This window comes from Notothenia rossii, assembly GCF_949606895.1.
Source record: "Notothenia rossii genome assembly, chromosome: 1".
NCBI classification, from domain to species: domain Eukaryota; kingdom Metazoa; phylum Chordata; class Actinopteri; order Perciformes; family Nototheniidae; genus Notothenia; species Notothenia rossii.
This window is the reverse complement of record NC_136912.1, coordinates 74467987-74481968: the sequence shown is the minus strand read 5'-3', so window position 1 is coordinate 74481968 and position 13982 is coordinate 74467987. Positions and strand designations below refer to the sequence as shown.

General features: G+C 38.4%; 1 long non-coding RNA gene across 2 annotated transcripts; it reads left to right on the top strand.

The window, feature by feature from the left end:
* Positions 1-10082: 10082 nt before the first annotated feature.
* Positions 10083-13601, top strand: LOC307015368. Of its 2 annotated transcripts, none has more exons than XR_013801490.1 (3): positions 10083-10616; positions 12517-12567; positions 12668-13601. It is a non-coding gene; the product is annotated as an uncharacterized lncRNA (long non-coding RNA). The 2 variants fall into 2 exon arrangements; XR_013801491.1 differs by lacking the exon at positions 10083-10616 and adding an exon at positions 10677-10897.
* The last annotated feature ends 381 nt before the right edge of the window (positions 13602-13982 follow it).

The window sequence follows — 13982 nt, the reverse complement described above, 5'->3', positions numbered from 1 at the left end:
TGAATTTATTTTTGATATAGCATTATACTTCATAAGAACTAACATGACACCATTTTGACCTGTGTACCACAGTTGCACTCTATGTAGGCATAATCTTGTACTTTGGTAGATTGTGTGTAGAGGATATATGGGCGGATCAAGGCTGGCTATATGCAGATCTCACCGACTCGTTAGCACTGATGCAACACACTTGTGAGGCTGGGTTGATTTGTGCCACATCAAGATCATCTTGCAGAGGTGAACTGGGTAAGTTCATCAAACTGACCATGAACTACTTCTGACCTTAAACAAATGCAGCCAGTCCCGAAAACATTTAATTAATAATGCTCCAAGATCATATTGCTTTTAAAGTTAAATGTCTTGGCAATTAACATTTTACTGCATAATTGGAAGGCATTCTGCCAGCTACATTAATAAGCATAATGTTATCATTCATAATAGAAAGCTAGTCTCTTTAATGTTTCTTTAAAAATGTGTTTTTAAAATCCAGAGAAGAATTGAAACAGACATTGATGCTAATATTCAATGTACTTATTATTTGGAAAAGGGACAACTTTTTTCTCATGTTAAGTACTGTGGTACTCTTTTTAATCGTTTTCTACAACAAATAAGTTACTTGAGTTGCGCTGCAATAAAGAAGTCGGTTGAATGTTAAGAATAGAGGGAATCTGAGCCTTCTGCTGTCAGACTCTGGGACTGTTCTTCTGATAAATCAGCTACAAATTAAACCATTTCTTCATGATACTGTATAGCTAGAGGAGTTTGGATTAGTTCTTGAAAGTGTATGCATGGCTTGTTTTTTTTTACCATTTAATTGCAGTCATTTTTAATGTACAAAGTTATTTTCCATTTGATCATTATAACAAGATTCGTGAAGTTTCAGCTCTACTAGAAGCATTTTAATCGATGTGCCGGTCACAGGAGTTTACTTCATAAATGGCTGTCATTTTTTTTAAAACAATGTTGTATCAGTATATGCTCACATAATTCATAATTGCCTAAATATCAGGGGGATTTCTGCTTGTCTCTAATGTTACATGTAGGCAAAATTATTCCAAGACTCTTGGGAATGATAATAAAATGTAACCCACTGCTCACTCAAGGTTGGCATCGAGTATTATGTACGAATGGTCTGTTATCTGAATGAAGAGAGTTGATTGATGAAGCAGCAGCCATCAGGGGTAAGAGAAGAGGCGGGTGGAGAGCGGGATGACTCTCTGCTGCTATTTCCTGCTGCATTCAGGAGGTGGGCTGTATAATTACAAGCAGCCTTCTGCCTGATTAGTGATCTGATAAGACTGCAGTGCTGCAAGCATAAACAGCATCACCACCCACCTGATTATAAACGACATGGCAGACCTCTGTTGTCAGTTCGTATTCATCATAATCGTTCAGGAAAAAATGTATCTGGCATAGCAATGTGGCTTTCGTGGGGGAAATTTCTGTACCAATGGAGTCAGGACTCAATGAGACACGAGGAGAGCTGGAGCTTTGATGGCAAACACTGACGGTTTATTTGAGATTCGGCCGGAGAATTCACAAGACATGTCAAGGGCCACGATCTGGCCACACGGTAGAGATGCCAAATCAATTCTGAAGAACTAGTTCCAGGTTTGAACTAGTTCGGAGTGTAATAATCAACATTTTTTATCAGCGAGACTAAACTAATATGGACCCTGAATCTAAGCTGTAACGTGCGCCAGGGAACCTACATTCCTAAAAAGAAGGGCTTTTAGATGTCCCTGAATAATAAACTATCTCATGTCAGCTTGTGCTCGGTCATAAGCTGGCCTGGCAACAACAATGCGCCCAAGCTGCCCCTCCTTAAGACAGATAGCAGCAATACCCAAGGCCATAGACCAGGGGTGGGGAACCTCCGGCCCCCGGGCCGTACACACGCAGAGAAGAAAAAAATTAAAGAACTCTAGACCGCAAAAAAAATAAACAAGCGAGTGCCTGTTTTTCCTGGCCAAGGTCAGGGTCCTTAAACACAACACGAGCCTAACGTGTCATCACGTGGTATATGTCTCGTCTGACAGGGGTGCAGTTCTGACGGAGAGCACCAGAACGCGGCTCCGGCACTTCCAAAAATGGCAGTACCCATAAGGAGCTGTACACATGCCGCAGTTTTTGCGTGGCTCTGTGTCTTTAGTTGAAAGCCCAGTGGTGATCTGTTCATCTGTCATACTGATCATCAGTGTTGGGCAAGTTACTTTTAAAAAGTAACTAGTAATGGTTATAGTTACTTTATTAGTTACTCAATTATAAAAGTAACTAGTAACAAGTTACTTTACTTTACTTTAAAAATAATAACAATAAAAATACAAGTTTTTGTGTTGTTTTTTGCTGACTAGTTCTCTGAAGGCAACAGACTCGACCGTTGCGATGGGCAGCATGTCCTCAATAACATACCTGGCAATCTATTTAGTTGACTCTGGGTGACATATAGCGATTTGAAAGAATCGTTTTTTTGGCTGTTTAGATGGTGTTGCTCCATCTGGGTCACTGCCGATGGTTGAAACGGTGGGGTCTTTGGCGACTAGTTTTATAGCCCCGATGTACATTAGTTAGGTGCTTCATGAGATTGGCATTGCTGTTATTTGATGTGGACAATGCTTTCTGTCCTGCACACAGTTTACATTTTACCGTAATATCTTTTGCGTCCTTTATCCCCACAAATTGAAAATAGTGGTTATATCTCCAAGTTGTAAATGCGCTGCTGCTCTCGCTGATACTTGCATCTGCCATTGTGTGTGTGTGTGTGGTGGTGGTGGTGAGCGTTGCCGTGTGTGTGTGTGTGTGTGTGTGTGTGTGTGTGTGTGTGTGTGTGTGTGTGTGTGTGTGTGTGTGTGTGTGTGTGTGTGTGTGTGTGTGTGTGTGTGTGTGTGTGTGTGTGTGTGTGTGTGTGTGTGTGTGTGTGTGTGTGTGTGTGTGTGTGTGTGTGTGTGTTAGCATTAGCAAGTGTTCGTGTGTCTGTGTATGTTCCCCTTAAGGCAAGACCCGCCCAACTCTGTCTCTGATTGGCTTACCCTGAAATGTTACCCCGTCTTAACCAATCATCACTCCTCTCTGGTTACTTTCACTTTTCAATGGTGCTGTGAGAGGACATCGCTGTATTCGCCTGTAAGTTACATCTATTCTGCAGGGAGATTCGGTTCAGTTCCATCACATAATGTAACGCAGTAACGCATCCATTTAAATCACAGTAACTATAACGGCGTTACCCAATGGGAATAGGTAACATGTAACGCTATTAGTTACCACAAAAGTAGTTGCGTTACAGTAACGCTTTACTGTGTAACGTGTTAGTCTCAACACTGCTGATCATACAATCAATAACTGTGTTGTTATTAGCATCTGGTTAGCTAGCTATGCTAACGAATATAAGAAGCTTTTTCTACAACCAGTGACGTAAAGGCACATCTTTATATGATCATTATTTATTTAAAAAAATAAGAGAATAAAGTAAACAGGTATACAATTCTATATGACAGTAAAAAAAAGTTATTAATAAACAAGAATACAGTTTAAACGGGAGTGATTTGTAAAATATCCATAAAGAAAAATAAATCTGCTTAAGTTTCTGTTTCATATGGATGTTGAGAGATGTATCCATAGATCTCCTAATCTCTCAAAGTGCACCAGATTGATGCTTTTAACTTCAACATTTGAAAAAAAATCTTCCCGGGGGAGCATGTCCCCCGGACCCCCCTAGAGAAGGTTAGGTCCACCCCACACTTAAATAATGTCCACATGGATAGGAAACTAAATAACATTTGCACACATCTTGTGTCCATATCTTTCTGTTTTGGTGCCTACCGTGCACGTGAATGCATGCGCGAGTCATGGTAAGATATCTGGATGAAGAGGTTGCTTTTTCTTTGCACAGCATGAAAGAAAGGCCAAATTAATGGGCTGTGATGTTAGACACCCCTGCCTTAGACCTATGCCATGGGAAAAGAGACAATTATGAACTGTGTCAAAGGTTGAATACCTAAGAAAATTATTCCCCAACAGCTTTGACGGTGGCAAAAGATTGTGTCCAGTTTGAAATTACGTGAGAAAGCAGGTCTAACAAAAACAACTTGAAAGTTCCCTTTTTATAATTATAATCAATATTCAACGTGCCGAGGACAGTATAGCCTTTAGCATATGTTTACGTAACAAACATAGGGTTATCTTATAGTTTGGCAACAACAATTCACACGTTTTTCCCGCTCAAATTCTCTGAGGATGATAGCAAGGTTTTAAGATGGCCCCTCTTGTAATTCCCTCGACATTCTCCTTTCTGCTTCCACAAGGGGATTTAATATTCCTCCTGATACATATCAATTATCACCACCAAGCCACCTTGGAGTTTCACGTTCAATAAAAAATGAGTGTCTCTTAAACATTTTTCAACATCACCTTTGTCCTTATCGTACTGGACAGATGTGTTCGAGGAAGATGATGTATAGGTTCAAAGTTAGACCAGAGCACTGGTGGGTTTTGGACGCCACAATGTCTACAAAGACTATTGCTACATCCCATCCCTACCTCGCCGGCATTCAACCCTTTAGTGATCAGATACGTGTACAAACTTAGATCACTGGGCTTTGCTGCTCCGCTGATAACATCTTCTGCAGCATTATGTAGAAGAATCTCCATAAATAAGAGCTCTGTCGGACACAGAGGCCGTTTCTCAATCGCGAGTACACATGCTGCAGAGCAACTATTTCAAGTATACGTCATAGAGTGGAGCAGAATGCTGGGCATTTAACATGCATTTAAACATTCCTTCTGCGCCACTCAATGACGTAGTATACTTGAAATAGTTGCTCTGCAGCAGTTTCACTTGCGATTGAGAAACGGCCAGAGTCTCTAAAAGACTCATGTTTTATTGATATGATGCACACAGTTTGAGTTTCTCTCTAAATTGTAAAGAATACTACCCATCCCACTGTCATTGTAGTTGCAGCAGCAACCTGGCTAGGTGAAAGACACAAAGTAGATGCAGGAATGATTTTATTCATCAAGCCACCAGCATGTATAACACAGCTTACCCTGTAAACTGGTCATTTGCACTTTGATAGATGTTCACAGTTTTAATGTGCTTAGTCTAACCAAGTGCTTTTCTTTGCAATGTGATATCTATGGATCCTAAACATTTCTCGTTTAGGTTTTGCTTCAGACTCATCATAATCACCACCCACACTGTGATTTTGCCCCGCACAGCATTAGATGTGTAGGCGTAGCTCGACTCAGATGACATACAGTATTTATACTCATCCATACCTGCAACATCCAGCCTCTTGTGCCGTGCATTAAATTCCCTCTACACCCTTGTGTAAATATGCAGTCTTTGCTCCTGTAATACATCAGTAATGCTTTTATGGCCCAAGGTCAGAGCAGAGGGGGCTTGAAGCCAAACCTGAGATGGATTAATAGTCTCCAAGGCTTTGCTCTCCCTGAGACACTGACACGTTTTAACAAATCAAGAAAATACCCCTTTTTTAGGCTCTTTTTTTTCCTTTTCTTTTTCTGACACTTTTGAGGAGCGGGGTGAAAATAGCCTCTGTTTCTGTGAGTGATGTAGTGTGTAAAGCATTAACCAGTAAAATCCACACCACATTATCCCACATGTCAGGGAAAAGGCAGGGCAGATGCACAGGGGCACCATTCGTTTGAGGAATCAAAATCCAAAAGAAAGGTGTTACTTACTGATAAGAGCATTTTAGAAACTAGTTATCACATTTCATTGTTGTGCTTATTGGGGGCTTAGAGCTTTAATGCAATTCATCCATGGGTGATTTTGCCTCTCACTCCTTTTCACTTCCAAATAATCACCTAATCATTCAGCCTTGTTCCATCTCGAAATCCAAATTAATTCTTGTTTTCACTGCTTTCCAATCAACAACTAAAAATCAGCTGTTAAGCCTCATTTTGCCCGAAAAGATGTGTGGAATGCCACGGCTCGGCGTGTCATCCAACTTGAACTTTAAAGGAAAGTTGTTTTGGCTTTGGGCTTCTTGTTCAGCCACGGTTCACTTGAATGCACACCCTGAATAAAAAGCTTGTTACCACGCCTCCAACACCTCCCTCGGTGATTTGTGGCCTTGCTCCAGTTGAAATGTGTTGTTTGCAGCTGCAGTCTCCCGGGTTTTTTACCCGAGTGGGCACAGTAATGTGCTCCTAAGGTATTTGATTGGTCTCGGACAGCTATTTGGGAACAGGTGAGGTTATTTTTTCTTTGGGGCAATTACCTTTCGTGAATGGACCTTACACTTAACCAGTAGAATATGGACACACATATTTCAAGTTTTGTAATAGTCCCCCCCCCCCCCCCCCCCCTCTACAGATTAGGCATTTATATTCAGTTATCTATTTATAGAGATAAGAGGGGGTCACAACAAACTAATGTCCGAGGATTGTTCTAGATTGAAAGGGTTGTCGATATGAAACTGAACTTGGCTGCACAACACACACATATTTAGCCTCTTTCGGCTATCTGCGGCTCATGTTTTTCTTTTTTTTCTTCTTACTTTCTGGTGATAGTTGGACTGTAACTTTTCTCTATAGTTGTATATGACTAGTTCAACTAGGGCTATACACAATTGCTCTTCTTGAAAATGTTTAGCAAATAGCCAATGACTTTAGCTTAATTTCACTGCACTATAACCAAAAGGCTTATCATATCATATCAAACAACATGTTAGATAGATATGACAACCCACATTATATCCTTATTGGGGAAAAAGAACCAAGAGGAGACCTTAGTAAAAACTAAAAGCTTGTGTGAGAAAGTGTCCCTATAATCAACATTGACTATGCAACTTTGGGTATTTCATTCAAAAAATGATTCAAGTCCTATGCAGTGTAGACAGTTAAACAGAAAGATACAAAATATAACAAATGTGCATTCCTTTTGTTACAATAGCGTGTTTCTGATTAGTTTAGGTGAGAAGACAGGAGCCTAGATGTGACACAGCTTAAACCAGCAAATTCATTTACACCCCAGTTTTCCTTTTATGTGAGCTTTTGATATCAAGTTTTGACTGACACCTTAATAAATGTCTTCAGCAAATGAATAAGTCAACCAACCCGTGATATCAATTCCTGCTAGTTGTTCATCCGATGCACATTTCCTATTTACTATTGCAGCCACTTGAGAAAGAGAAAAATAGATCAGGGAAACTCACAAGGCAGCCTGTAGAACAAATACGTTTATTTCTTTCACCTTGAGTGTTTCTCACGGGCAGTCTCTTCTCTGGTCCCTGTCCTCCGTCACATACGAGGGAGGGAAGGGTCATAGGTGGTGTTCTGCCTCACAGCGCTCACTTAAACTTCATTATGCAAATGTTCTCCATTTTCTGATTCTAATTCCTGACCCTCGATCTCCCAGCTGAATCCAGAGACCAATCATTAAAGGTTTTTCAGAAGAGCAGCTATGTGAGAGAAATCTGCATGTCCATAAATCTTTTGAGAGTCTGGGTGGTATTCATCCCAACATGCACACACCTTTTAATCAGAGTAGAAACTCACATCACATGTTTTGCAAATCAGTTTGTTCACCATTTGCACAAGCCAAGGAATCAATACATTCCCATTGATATATTGAACAAAGGAATTAATCATTGCATTTAATCTTATGTAGATGACATCTTATTATTATTTTTTGACATTAGAGAAATCAATCTCATGTTCCGAAACAATTTAACAAGTTTAGTTCCTAGTTGAGTGTGCAATAGTTTCCTCTGAAAGTTAGTGCTGTGTAAGTATTTGTGGTTAAGTACAGTTCTTGAATAAAAGTTAGACGTTACTTTCCACCACTTCACGGGGGAAAAAATAAGGAAAGAACCATTTCTTTCTTTCGAGCCCACTGGTTTGAGTTAAATATAGGAAATGCAGAAACAAGTGTATCTCAGGGGTGCTGCCACACCTGTCCATAATAGCAAACTTAAAGCTTTCTGCAGTATATCAATTATCAGAGCACAGCGTTCATCTGGTCAAATTAATTATATCAAGAGAATGCTGAATCCCCTCAATTGTCCTAATCTCTGCTAATGGAGAGAGCATGTTTCCTCTTCTCAACCTTTCTGCTTGTCCGTATATGATGTGATTGTTGTACAAATGGTAGAAAATCTGTGTGATCTTCAGTTTCTTAAGAAAAACAAGTAATTTGGTGCGGACAAAGTAAAACGGGGGATAACTATACAGCTTTTGGAAGACATAGAGATAAAAAATGCACTTCAGTTTCACGTTCAACAACATAGGGAAAAATAAAAGCACTTGAACCGTCTTCTATCTGATGGACCCACGACGGTGGGTCAATGGAAAAGATTGTTTTGTAGATAAAGAGAGGAAAATAACAACAGAGGTTTTGCAGTGAGGACTGCAGGGTGGTTTGAGTGTAAAGCCCCAAGCTGAAGATGGGCTCAAACCTGAAACCTTTGAAAAAATTGTATAATCAGATGCCTCAGAGTACCAGGTGGAAGTATGCAAGAACTCAACTTGAGAGTAGTATGGGACTCAGAGCTGATGGATTCAAGACAGTCCTGTTGAATGCTGTGTTTTATTGAGGTTTTATCATTTTAACCAGTTCACCACTACCTTCGACCCCATTTACATTGTTGACAGAAAATAAGTTAAACTGAATAAATAGCACACTGAAGCTGCAAATGTGTCTAATATTACCTGTACAATTTGAGATTATACATGTTGCACTAAAGAGGGCTGTGACCTGACAAAAAATAAAGATAATCATCTAAAATAAGATTACTGACCTAAAAAGGTTTTGTTGGAAGCCACTATGAGCAGAAATTGAACATTTTCAACTTTGGTAAAGGTAATTTTGAGCAGGTTGCTGTACCTTTTAGATAGATGTTTTATGAGTGAAGTCCATTACTGTAACAACAATACATCTGAATTTTTTTTCTCATTTTGCAGACTGGTACAGGTGCAATGAGCACAAAGAAGGACAAGGATGCTGATCCCAATGTGAGTAAACTGATTAAACTGATTTAATATACATCAACGACATTTGCAGAGCATCAAATATATTGAAATTTATTTTACTTGCAGATGACACTAATATCTTTTGTTTTGGTGACAATTTGAAAGAGCTAATGGAAGTGATAACAGCAGAAATTATTAAAGTAAAACATTGGTTTGACACAAACAAATTATCATTAAATATAAGCAAAACAAAGATTATGTTATTTGGAAAACATAAAACAAATCCACAGGTGGAATTAATACTAGATAACATAAACATAGAAAGAGTATATGAAATTAAGTTCCTTGGTGTGGTTTTAGACAGCTGGTTTTAGACCACAAAATCACCTGGAAACCTCATATTAATCATGTAAAAGCAAAACTGGCTAAGACTATCGCAATATTGGGAAGCGCCAGACACATTCTGGACTACAACTCATTGTATACTCTATATAACACACTAATATTGCCATATCTGATTTACTGTGGAGATTTGGGGAAACACGTACAAAACCAACCTACAGCCGTTATGCACATTACAAAAAAGGGCTATAAAAGTAATCAGTAATGTTGGATATCTTGAACACACTAATGTACTATTTTTGAATTCACACATATTGAAGTTCACTGATCTGGTTAAATTTAAAACGGCACAAATCATGTACAGAGCAAGACATAGGCTAATCTACTTCCTAGGAAATTAAAAACATTGTTCATAGACAGAGAGGGTGGGTATAATTTGAGAGGAAATCTACATTTTAAACAACTCAAGGTCAGAACAACTCTTGAGAAGTATGAGTAAGTATAACAATCTGTGGGGTGATTTTATGGAATGGTTTGGAGCAGGAGCTAAAACAAAGCACAAATATAATTCAGTTTAAAAGGATGTACAGAAACGATTTTTTTGAAAAAACTATGAGAATAAAGAGAGTTGATTGAAGATGAGAAACTATTGTATCATGATATGTATGTATAAATGTAAATGTAAGTAGGAATAACTCGCATAACTAGAGAATGCAATTCCTGAAGAAATTGCTAGTGGTAATGCTTTATGCTGAAAATCTGACGCTAAACTGTTGAAATGTAATGTGTAAGAAAAAAGGGGGGGCTTGAATGTGTGATGAGAGAAGAAAAGAAAGTGAAAAGGCTTGGAATAGCAGCAGAATATTTGAACCGCAAACTTCTGAACTAACTTGATGGCGAATGATCTGTCGCCATGGCAACGGCATTTGATGACACCTCATAATACGCTTAGATGCGTTGATGGCTGCATTGTTACCAAACCTGTGAAGTTTTGGGCTGTTTGGAGTATTTTCACTGAAGTTATGAGAAAACCGTGTTTCAAGGCGAGCATTGTGTTGCCATGGCAACGGCATTTGAAGAAATCTCAAAACTGTCCCGTAGATGTCTTCACGGCTGGACTGTTAGCACACTTGTGAAGTTTGAGCACTTTTTGAACATTTGCATAGGAGTTATAGCGACATCATGTTTTATTGCGAGGGATGCGTTTCCATGGAAACGGCATATGGTGAGATCTCAAATTTGGCGTAGAGCTGTTAAGGCATGGACCGGTGATATACAAGTGAAGATTGGGGGACGATTGGACCGTGTCGATGGGACTTACAGCGACATCATGTTTTATGGTGAGTGGTCCGTCGCCATGGCAACGGCATTTGATGACACCCTATACTACGCGGACTGTTTGCACACTGCTATCTGAAGTCTGCTGCTCTGAGCATGTCAGTTGGAGTGATGACATCATCGTGTTCCATTGCACAGGTGTTTATAGTTGAGCTAACGAGGTGCCTAGACTTCATAGGCTTCATTGTTCTGAATGAGAGATGAACCTCTTACATGTGAGCGTTTTGTGGAAGAACCGTAACAGATATCTGTGAAATTTGAAAACGTGAAGCATGTCAAGGAAGTTGAGTATCTGAAGTGTAATTTTTGTGTAGTTTCGGGTTAATAATGTGGCCTTTTTGGCAGTTTAACTAAAGGTGTGCGGCTGCTGCCGTGAGGAAATATCAGCCTGAAATTACAATGGGCTTTAATGGAGGAATGTTGAACGTTTTTGTCACTTCATGCCCTCAAAAAGCATTTTGTTTAATTATTTTTTGCTTAATTATTTGTCATTTTTCAAGCTACGAGATGTTTTCCTCCGTTTTTCATGATAAATTATGTCTCAGGAATGTAGGGTTTGGGAATTATGGCAGTTTAAAAAAAAATATGAATGCGAATTTCAAGCTGTCCTCCACTCTAGCTGTGACATCACGCACTCTAGTTAATGTTAAAATGTGAAGAAAACCTCTAAAACAAGGTCTGAACAATGTTTAATATCTCTAAAAGTAAGAATCAGATTTAAAAGTTGTTTTACACGAATAATGTCAGAAAGATGTGTAACATTTTAAAGTTGGAATGAGGTGTCTGAGTGAAAGTATGAATGAACAGTTAGCAGTTGAATTGCATGAAGATTTGTTGACGTCTGAAGATTTTCTCCATTGACTTCAATGTTAAAAATGTGATGTATTATGGGATGTATCTCTTGAATTATGAAAGTTATGAATGAGAAAAGTAATAGCGATCGATTCCCGACCGAGCTGAACGTTTTGATGTTCGAACGGAGTTTCTGCGATGTTCAATGCGGGAGGAGAAGCGCGGCAAAATACCGGCTGAATAATAAAAATGTTGTGCGTAGAATAACAGTTAGTGTTTAAATGATTAAATGATTTAAAGGACAATCATTGATCAAGTAAGCGGTGGAAATTAATAAGCATTTGCTTCCTCCTACTCCCTTTCGGACACATATGATTTATTTTTTATTAGTATTAATATGAAGACTTTTTTGTATCATGAATGTGGATAAATACTGTATTTTAACAATACGGTTTTCTTTTTTTCACATCTGTTACTTTTTATTTGTTTTTTAATCTGTTCAAAATAAAGATTGAAATGAAACGCACAACAATTCTGCTTTTTTTTTTTTTTTTTTTTTTTTTTTTTTTTTTTTTTTTTTTTTTTTTGAAGTGACCAGTGCTCACAGGAGACCACCAGTTCATTGCAGACTGCCAGGTTTGTAGATGCTGATCAGTTGACAGCTTCACCCGAGTGTCCAAAACATACGGCCTCAGGTCCGATGTTACGATAACAAAACGATTTAGGACCTTCTCCTAGGGTGCTAGCTTCAAAAACAATTTGGGGCCGAACTGTGTTTTTTATGAAATGGCAAAAAGACAATTTGGATACAATATTTCGAACCACATGTAACCGTGAACTCTTAAATATGTTTTTCTCACATGCCTCAATGGTAAACAAAGAATACAAAAACGGGAAGATGATTGAAGTACATTTGGGCTGCATTTTAACAACAGAAAAACTAAAAGAAAATATGTTTTAACTTACACAAAAACTTGTACAGGGTTAATTGGCATAAATAAGTAATAATAAAACTCCTTTTAAGGTCAAATCTGTTCACACATGGATTTGATGAGTGAAGTTCATTACTGTAACAACAATACATCTATATATTCTTTTCTCATTTTGCAGACCGGTCCATATGTACAGAGAATAAAGAAGGAGAACGATGCTGACCCCACTGTGAGTAAACTGTGATATAGTGCACATACAAACATTCTGCATTTTTATTTGATCAACAAGTAGATGTTACTTTCATTTTCTTACTCTGGTTTTCCTGCAGGCCGGACATGTACATCACTTCAGTGTGAAATTCGGTCCTCCTGACCCCAAGGAATACACTATAGAGTGTGCTGCGGGCGATAAAAACATGTAACAAATATGATGAGCAGTTTTCAGATGAAAACCTTGTGATTCAGCTGGGTAAAAAAGATAAGAAACATACTTTACTATATCTCTTACTTTACTGTGTTTTTGTAGCCAAAGCGGGCGACGTTGAGGCGCATCTTAAACGTACAAATGTACTTATCAATACTAAACAAAAATTAAATTATACCTCCTTTTGAAAGTCTTGTTTTTAGTCTTACGCATCCGACCTGGAAAACTTTGCTGCCAATCTTATTTGTTACAGTGTACCGTGTACCAGGTCCTTATTCAGAATTCTTATCAGAATTCTCTGAGTTTTTATCAGCTTTGTTACTTAAAACAGATAAAGTAATTATCGTAGGTGACTTTAATATTCATGTTGACGATGATAAAAATAGTCTTAGTGTTGCATTTAACTCTATATTAGATTCTGTTGGTTTCCGTCAGTGTAAATAAACCAACCCACTGCTATAATCACACTCTCGACCTTGTTCTTACTTATGGTATTGAAATTGAGCAACTATTAGTCAAACCGCATAATCCTGCTTTATCCGAGCATTTCTTAGTAACTTTTGAAGTACTGTTACTAGACTACAAACCATTAATCAAAAGTTCCTGCAGCAGAAACCTATCTGTTAGTGCTATAGCCACATTTAAGGAAGAGATTCCACCAATACTTAACTCGATAGCATGTCTGCATGTAAGGGAGGAAACTTGTACAAAATGTACACCACCCCAAATTGATCATGTTGTTGATAGTGCTACAGATGCGCTGCGAATCAAATTAGACTCTGTTGCTCCTTTGAAAAAGAAGAAAATAAAACATAGATTATGGCATAATGCCGAAACCCGCAAAAGTCGAGACAACTTGAAAGGATATGGCGTTCCACTAAACTTGAAGAATCTCGTTTGATTTGGCATATTACTCTCAATGAATATAAGAAAGCACTGCATAAAGCGAGAGCAGCTTACTACTGAGTTTAATCTTCATTAATAAATAAGAATAATACAAGATTTCTTTTCAGTACTGTAGCCAGGCTGACAGAGAGCCACAGCTCGATTGAGCCTTCTATTCCCATAGCACTCAGTAGCAATGATTTTATGTGCTTTTTTAACGATAAAATTGTTACTCTTAAACAAAATTAAGGACATCTTGCCTTTGACCAGTATAGTGTTATCAACAGCTCCCGGAAACGTAAGTTCTAATATTACACTAGATAGTAAACTAGAAT